At 34.0% G+C, this 8,720-nt stretch overlaps 1 pseudogene; it reads left to right on the top strand.

Annotated features, from left to right (window-relative positions):
* On the top strand, nucleotides 848-6,680 carry LOC18604170 (annotated as a pseudogene).

Genomic DNA, 8,720 nt, shown 5'->3' with positions numbered 1-8,720 from the left:
TATAATCAACTTTGTATCTTGGTAGATGTAGTTACTTTTTATTTTTCTATATCACAAAGTTTACTAGATAGAAAAATCTTTTGGAGTGATCTCAAGAGCAGTTTGTTTTTTAAATTGAACTCATAAAGTTTAAAGTTCTCTTAGCTTATTTGTCATTTTCAATAAAAATAATGTGTTTTCAAAAATTGAATTTAAATAATGTAGTTCACATTAGAGATTGTTAGATATTTTTGAATAATTAAAATGTGAATTTACATTCTTTAATTTATATTAGGTTTTTTTTTTCAAAGTCAAACTAAAGTTAATTAATTTAGTGTAGGAAAAGAGATACTATTATAGTCCATAATATGATATGATAAAGTGGGCTAGACTCCCATGTTATTTGTTAGCTTATTAGTGTAGACCTAGGTAGGAAACCATAAATTCTTATTAAAGATGGGATTAAGAATTCACTATATAAAAGTGAGGTTAAGTCTTCTCTCTTGTTCATAAGAATATTAAAAATTATCTCAGAAAGTGGAGAGTTGTAGATTAAGAAAGAGGAATATTATAGTGCACTAAATGTCATCTGTTAACCTGATTAGTATGTTATTGCTGTCAAATCATGATTAAGGAATGTGAGCTTTTGTGTTCTAAATTTTTACTATGATAAATCCTGAATTAAGAATAAATTAATGATACATAAAATTTTACGTTGTATCGATATATTGTTTTATGAATATTAAGGAATTTTAATATGCTACTTGAAAGTTAAAATATGAATTCGATGTTAACTCTGTTTATTTTAGTGCTTGCGTCTGTCAACCAACCATCGTGCAGGTCAAAGACAACAACTATTGCTATCTCTGCCTCTCTTTCCTAGAAAATTCTAACAGCTTATCTTCCTTTCTTGGTGAAAGAGAATAGTCTGCTTGTTTAAATTTTATATCGGAAAGATTACATAATATTTCAGTTTAATACCAATTCTTCTCTCTTGAGAACTTCAAAATGATTTCCCAATTGTTGCTTTCAACCCCTTCTATCTACATTTTCACCTTCTTCTTGATCGGTTTATTCTCCCTCCCAATATCATTCTGCCAAGATGATGAAAACTTTGAGCAGTGTTTTAGTCGTTTTGATTGTGGAGACATAAAAACCTCACGTGTCCTTTTTGGACGGACGATCGCCCTCAGCTCTGTAAGCAAGAAGGGTTCAGGTTGACGAAATGTGATGATGGGAAGCCTGTCATACTTATTGGTCGATATGAATTCCGAATGATTTATTTAAATTACTTCACTTATGCAATGACTATTGCTCGAAACGATTTGTGGGAAAAGATTTGTCCTGAAAATCCGACGAATGTAACTCTGGATAACCCTTTCTTGCGCTGTTCTCCAACAAATCGATACCTTACTTTCTTTTACAATTGCAGCCGATCAATACCATCAAGTCCAAATCCAAATCCATTTCGATGCACCGAAGATTTATATTCTTTCTATGCGGATGATTTAGTTGAGAGGGCTAGGTATGGAGACTTAAGTGATTCTTGTGATACTGCTATCCAAGTTCAGGTTAATCAGAGCGCTTTTGCTGAACTCCAGAATCAAACGCCGCAAAGGCTTGAAGCTTGGGAAAAAGGATTTGATGTGGAGTATAATCTTGCTGAAATTTTCTGTTCAGCATGCAACAGCCGGCGAGGGAAATGCGAAATTTTGAGTTCACCTGAACATCCTATTTGCATTTATCCGGGTATGCACAATCTTTTAACCCCACTCTTCTTCAGGCTTATATGCAACATATGCATTTTGCCTTTAGTCTTGATCGCAGGCCCTAACTCCCAATGAACACCCCCCACCCCCTCTTTTCAACAGTGCATTAAAAAAAAAAAAGGACAAAACTCAAGTTAATTATATTCATTCAATTCACATCAATTAGATTGCTATATTTCGGTAACTTCGCATAACCCTATGAGCCGTAATGGCGCTGTCCAATGATATAGGAAATGACAAAATGCTAATTATTTCTTGTGATACTTGATTCTATTTAGTCCACTCTGCCTTTGGAGTTCTGGTGTTCAATTTTCTTGTCTGCTTTGAACTAGTCAACAAGAGTAGGAGCTGGAAATTTGCCACTAGACATATTCAATCCAGCCTTCGGGTCAAAGCGTGCATCTTTCTTCCTTGTGTTACACATTTTTAACGTAGAACCAAAAACTTTAATCAAGATTAGGAAACCTGATAAGGTGATCCTAATAAGTCCTAGGCATAGCATAAAATAATGATCTACTTTTGCTTACTTGAGCAAGTTGATCACATGCTAGTACTCAAATTACTACATAGTCCTAGGTCGGAGTGAAATTAACTCAGGAGAACTTGATTTTACTATGTATTAGAGATGAATTAGTGTTACATTATGAGAGGCACCAGGTCAGGAGTTATTCAACGCAATCTGTTTTCTGTATGAACAGAAGAGAAGTTAGTTGAATTGAGAAAGAATACTATCCTGAGGTGGGATTTGGAAGGATGAGATACCCTGGGGATGATCATGCCAGTTTCTTGAAGAAGTAGATAGAATAATGGATAAGACTTAAGAGAGATAGAGGGAGAGAGTGTGAATGTGAGTGATCTTAGCCGAGGCTCCTTGGTTGTCCCCCATGTATACGAGGAGCTAGGTCTTCTTGTAGCTGTTGCTAATGTCTTCCCCTTCAATTTTGTCTCCTATTTATCTCCTATATATACACGTCATTTGCCTTCTCGTGTGGCCGTGCTTCTTGGTTCGGCTTCTTGGGCTTGTCTTCTTTGGCCCATGGGGCTAGTGGCAACAACAACTAAAACAAAGGTGACTCTGAGAATGGAATAAATTAGAAAATAGGGTACCGGTCAGAATTCATTGTGGTTATGATCATTGATTCACAGCCACGGTAAATCATTAGACCAATAAATAGTCAAGTTGGAGAACAAGTACTTCTCCCCATTTTTCTTTGTTTCTTTCTCACTTACTTGGGTTTATATAGTGTATGTTTTTTTTTATTTTTTATTTTTGTGAATTTTTTTAGAATGGGACTATAAGAAAAGGGATTGACCTTATACCCTCCTACCCCAGTACTGTTATCTAGCTGTCGATGGTTAGAATTGCTTGTCTTATTGTTTGTCATTAATGGGATAGACTTAACGGTAAAGGGTGAATAAATTCTGATAGAAAGGGTGGTCGGAAGTTCGAGGAAAATTAAAGTTACAAGGGTAGAGACTGGTTGTTAATAGTAAAAATTAAGGACAAAAGAACTTATGTGAAACTGAACCAACTAGCTAGTTTGAAGTAAGACCTGGTCGTCGAGATTTCTTATTTGCAGATGAAGGATCAACCAACAAATAAAGAATTAATTAGCGTTTTGATTTAGATAATTAGATCTATTTCTGCTAGTATACATTAATTAATTTCTCTATGCAAATTTTAGAATAGGTTCAAACTGTTGAAATAGGCAGTGTTTGGGACGAAAACAAATTTAGACCTCAAAAGCATCACTTTGAATAAGTCAGACTATTTTATAGCTCCTCATTCAAAACCAAGTAACGTGTTGTTTTAGGTTTGGTTGTTCTCAATGGCCAAACATTTCAGTAATATTTTGACAGTACCGTGTTCTCTTAAAGTCATTCAAGTTGTGGAAAACCAAATGGGAAATGTAGTGAAATTCGTGCATTCCCTCGTTGGATTGATGATGATGTGTAGCTTACAATCAAATGGTCCAAAGCTTGCAAACCACACGTTAGGCTCTCGTAGCCTCGTACAAGCCACTGGGTTGCATTACATCTGTTACCCGTCAGTGCCGTTTGAATCATCACATCCAAAAAAATCTTTCTGCAAGTCAAGGTCAGCAGCCAAGATGATCTCTTCTTTCTTTCCATCTCATGGAAAATTATAAGTGTTATAACTTTCTTATTAACTCCAAGCCAATGGTCTGTTTCTTTGAAAATGATAGCACTCGCAATTAGTTATCTCCTTTACCTTCGCGTCACTAAATAGGAACCTTTCAACTAAAAATATTCACTTTCTTCATGAAATTCCTCTACGCATGGATGCCCTCTTCTTCCTTTCACCCTCTTTCTTCTCAATCATCTCCATCTTCTTCCTCCTAAATTTTTTCCAAGTATCTTACTCCAAAGATGATGTCCACTTTATTTCATGCGGCCATCCATTTGACTGTGGAAACCTTCGAAATCTTTCATATCCTTTCTGGACCGATGATCTTGATCGGCCTGCATATTGCGGCTATGATCGTGAAGCGTACAAGCTCAAATGCAAACAGATCATGGACCGATGATCATGATCGGCCTCCAATGATAACATCTTTTTTCCTTTTCTTATTCTTTTTAAGAAAAAAAAAAGTGGCATTTGATATTACAAAATGCTAATTATTACTAAATGTGGCACGTAACCTTATCTCTAGTCCACACTAATTATTTTTTGGAAAAGCGAAGCTGCACTTATAACTAATTGGGGCATGCTTTTGCCATGTTCCACAAATATATTGTTTGGTTTAAATTAGATGTCTACTTTGAATGTGTCAAGTACAGCATGTAAGAGTCAAAGCACCCACCTTTTTCTTTTTTTCCTCTTGTGTTAGTACTTGTAAATATTTATTATTATTCTATTTAATACAATAAATAAATAAGTGCATAAACAAGAAAATATACTAGTAAAATAGTTTGATGTGATTTGCAATTAATCTAATTAAAGTAACCTTTTTAATTGCAGGACGCAGTTCCCATTTTCTTCGAGTAAAGTTTATCATAGGTATGATACTCTTAACTAATTTTCTTTCCTTTTTCCTTTGTCTTCCCTTTCTTGATAATTGATAGTGAAAAATGGTAATAAATAGTGAATAAAGATTGGTGAGAGTTAAAAAAACAAGTGTTACAAAAATTTTAATTTCTTTTTATATATTTTAGTTACCAAAAATTACTATTATTATCCTTCATTCATGAAATTCTTTCTGTGAACCTTTTAACAATTTTTGTGTTATAAATACTATTTGAACAATTAAGTAGTTTTGTAAAGACTATGTTTGATTGTTACTTTTACTCTAATTTTTCTCCCTCAAAAGTTGTAAAAAAGTAGATTAAAATAAAATATATTCTTGATAAAAGAATGAGGAACTAGCAAAAGATGTAACGCTAATTGTTACAGATAAATATAAAATATAAATTTTACTTTTCATATAAGATCAATTTTTAGTTTTATTATTTAAAATATATTTTGCTTTTATATCCCATTAAATGATCATTCTTGATATAGTTATATATATATATATATATATATATATATATATATATATATATATATATATATCGTTACATCCATGGGAGAATCTTACATATGTTTGAAATTCTTCACATTTATCGGACCAACTGAGTTGTTCATGGTAAAAAGGGATAAGTATTTTAAAAGCACATAAAATCCGTTTACAGGAGAAGAGGACGCAAAGACTACATGAAATCCAAACATCATTGCATGCTTAAGTACATATTAGCCTTAAATATATGTTATATATATTTATTTTGAGGGGAGATGAAAATGTTATTCTTTATGCCATGGTTAAAATGACGAATTTCTAACAGAGCATCCCAGTTTTTTGCCCCTTGACTTGATTTCTCTCTTATTTCTACTCATGGCAGGTTTAGTTAGTGCAGGAATGGGTCTATTGATCACCTGTATCATTGTAATGTGTTTCAAAAGAAAGAGCCTATACATTACAACAATGGGTTTTCTCAAGAAGTTCACAAAGAGTGATCTGGATATTGAAGCTTTCTTAAAAACTAATGAAACTTTAGCTCCCAAAAGATACAGTTGTTCAGATGTCAGGAAAATGATAAACTCGTTTAAAGAAACACTAGGGAAAGGTGGTTATGGAAGTGTGTACAAAGGGAAGCTACTAGATCTTGTTACCCTTCGAGGATTTTGTTTAGAAGGTAACAAAAGAGCTTTGATTTATGAGTTCATGGCCAATGGATCTTTAGAAAGATTCATTTACAAAGACAATACTAATGTGAAGGACCATCGACACTTGACATCAGACGAATTGTATCGAATTGCAATTGGAATAGCTTGAAAGCTTGAGTACTTACATCGTGGGTGCAACACAAGGATTTTGCATTTCGACATAAAACCTCATAACATTCTTCTAGATGAAAAATTTTTCTCAAAAATCTCTGATTTCGGGCTTGCAAAACTATCAAACAGGAAAGAGAGTATTGTATCAATGTTAGAAGCTAGAGGCACAATTGGTTACATAGCTCCGGAAGTGTTTTGTAGAAGCATTGGAGGTGTTTCGTATAAATCAGATGTCTATAGCTATGGAACGATGATCTTAGAGATGGTTGGAGGAAGAAGGAACATAAATGTCAAGGTAAGTCAAACCAGTGAAATATATTTTCCTCATTGGATTTATCAGCGTCTTGAGCAAGGCAATATCAAACCAGAATTACTAGGCCTTATGATTAGAGAAGAAACTGAGATTGCGAGGAAGATGATATTAGTTGGTTTATGGTGCATACAAACAAATCCACTAGATAGGCCTTCAATGACTGAGGTGATCGACATGTTGGAAGGGAGCATAGAAGCTTTGCGGATTCCACCTAAGCCATACATGTCTTCTCCTCCAAGATCAACCATAGTAGATTCCATCTTCTTATCATTATCGTGATATGTGCATTTTCAAAGTATATAATATTTATATTTATTTTGACATTTTTTTTAGCTCAAAACAAGTCAATTGTATTAATAAAATGGTTTTAAACACCTCACAATTCAAATCCTTGAAATGGTATAAAAAATGTTCACCTAAGAACACCTAGTGAAGCACATGTTAGTGAGAATATGCACATAAGGTTTTGGAAGGTAATAGGGATGGCACATCCCTTCGAAAATAATCCCAAGAGCAAGAAAGGAATGATATATATACAAATAAAATTGCCCTATACAAAAAGGAACCAAAGAAAAGCAACTAGTACAATTTTATAAGGCAATACAAACAGCTAAAAAAACCTACCAGTAGCTCATAATAGTCATGAAAAGAACCTGCCAGTAGCTCATTAGAGTAAAAGAACTTGCCATTAACTCTCTCTATAATGGTAGAAACCAGGATTGATGTAGCCATAGCTCACCCCTTATGTAAAAGTCAACATTTGCGTGCCCATGGATAAAATGCTCCCCTGATCATTAACATTTCTTGACAATCTACCTAGTAGTCAAGGAACATCTCCAACCAACATCATCCACAAGGATAGATACCTATCATGGAGGGAAAAAACAATAGAATAATTTCCATAGAGGAAAGGCAACAACACAACCTACATGAAAAGAGCTACAACGTCAATTTTGAAAGGGTAAAATCAGCAGCTCCATTTCCATGGTGGAAGAGTTCACCATGCATAAGATCATTCAGAAAATCAAGTAGTAGAATTTGAAACTCCATCACCAACAAGCATTAAACATGGACTTTCGAACGACTCTTATTTTTTCAAAGAATTGACAAAGAAATTTATCTCCCTAAAGATTTATAGAAAGCTATAAGCTGTCAATATCAGAAAATACCCTCCACAGTGCTCATGGCCTATCATCTGGTTTAATTATCCAAGAAAGAACAACACAAAAATCTGATTCTATCACTAAAGATTTAAGTCTAAACCAAGAAGATTAGGCAAAAAATTGTATTGCATTTTTAATAGCATAAATTTATGCATGATTAGACTCAAGCTCCCATAAAGGGCCAAAGAAAAGACACACTATAGCACCCTTAGTATCTCAAAGAACCCCCCCAGCCACACAAACCCCTAGCCTTTGTTGTCCTTTATCTGAATTGTCCACATTGAATTTTAATCCACTTTTTCTAGAGGGGATGCATTCCACCCCTCCCCTAAGTTCCTTAGTGACTATTGGCCTGGTTAGATATCTTAAGCGTAGGCCACCAACCAATGTCATTCACTTCTTCTTCAGTCTCAATGGCTTTAATCCAAAAATTTGTCCACATTTTAATCATAAAGATCACTTCCTTTTTCTCCCAATTTTTATCATTGAAACTCAAGTTGTCTCTAGCCAACCAAAAAGACCAAAATGTGGCACTACCACTAACATCCATCTCCTATGAAGACCTTTAGATACAAAATCCTCGCAAAATAAAATCACTTGTGATATAAAAGTTAGTAACACCCACTTGAATCCCCACCAATAAAAAATGCTACACCAAAATCCAAAAAAAAAAATATAATGAAGTAGGATGTGGTGGCAGTCATCCTCCACAAGACCAAGCCAAGCACATATAAGATTCTCCTGATAGAAAGAAATGCCCCTAGCCTTCACGAAACTTTTCGTAGGGATGCTATGCAATACCATTAACCATAAAAAGCATTGAACTTTGGGAGGAACGATGAACTCCCAAATGGATGAGAGTTAAACACCATTACCATCTTGATGCGAGTTCCCTCCTAATAGTTTCATTGTTTTGTTTTTACTAAGAATCGCCTTATATTGTCTACTAATAACTCTATTATATAAAGTTATTATGTCAAATTTTAGGGGCTTAAGTAGTTAAGTTTTTGAGATTTTAAGTTTGGAATTGAGTATTTTAGTTGTTTTTTATAATTAAGCTCAATGCATGTTGAGTAATTTAGTTTAAGTTATTTTAGTTTAATTTTATGTTATATTGCTTTAAATTACTTTAAGTTTAGTTATTGCTAATCTTTTTT

The sequence above is a fragment of the Theobroma cacao genome, chromosome 3, assembly GCF_000208745.1.
Source record: "Theobroma cacao cultivar B97-61/B2 chromosome 3, Criollo_cocoa_genome_V2, whole genome shotgun sequence".
Classification (NCBI taxonomy): Eukaryota; Viridiplantae; Streptophyta; class Magnoliopsida; order Malvales; family Malvaceae; genus Theobroma; species Theobroma cacao.
This window is presented reverse-complemented; position numbering and strand designations above follow the sequence as displayed.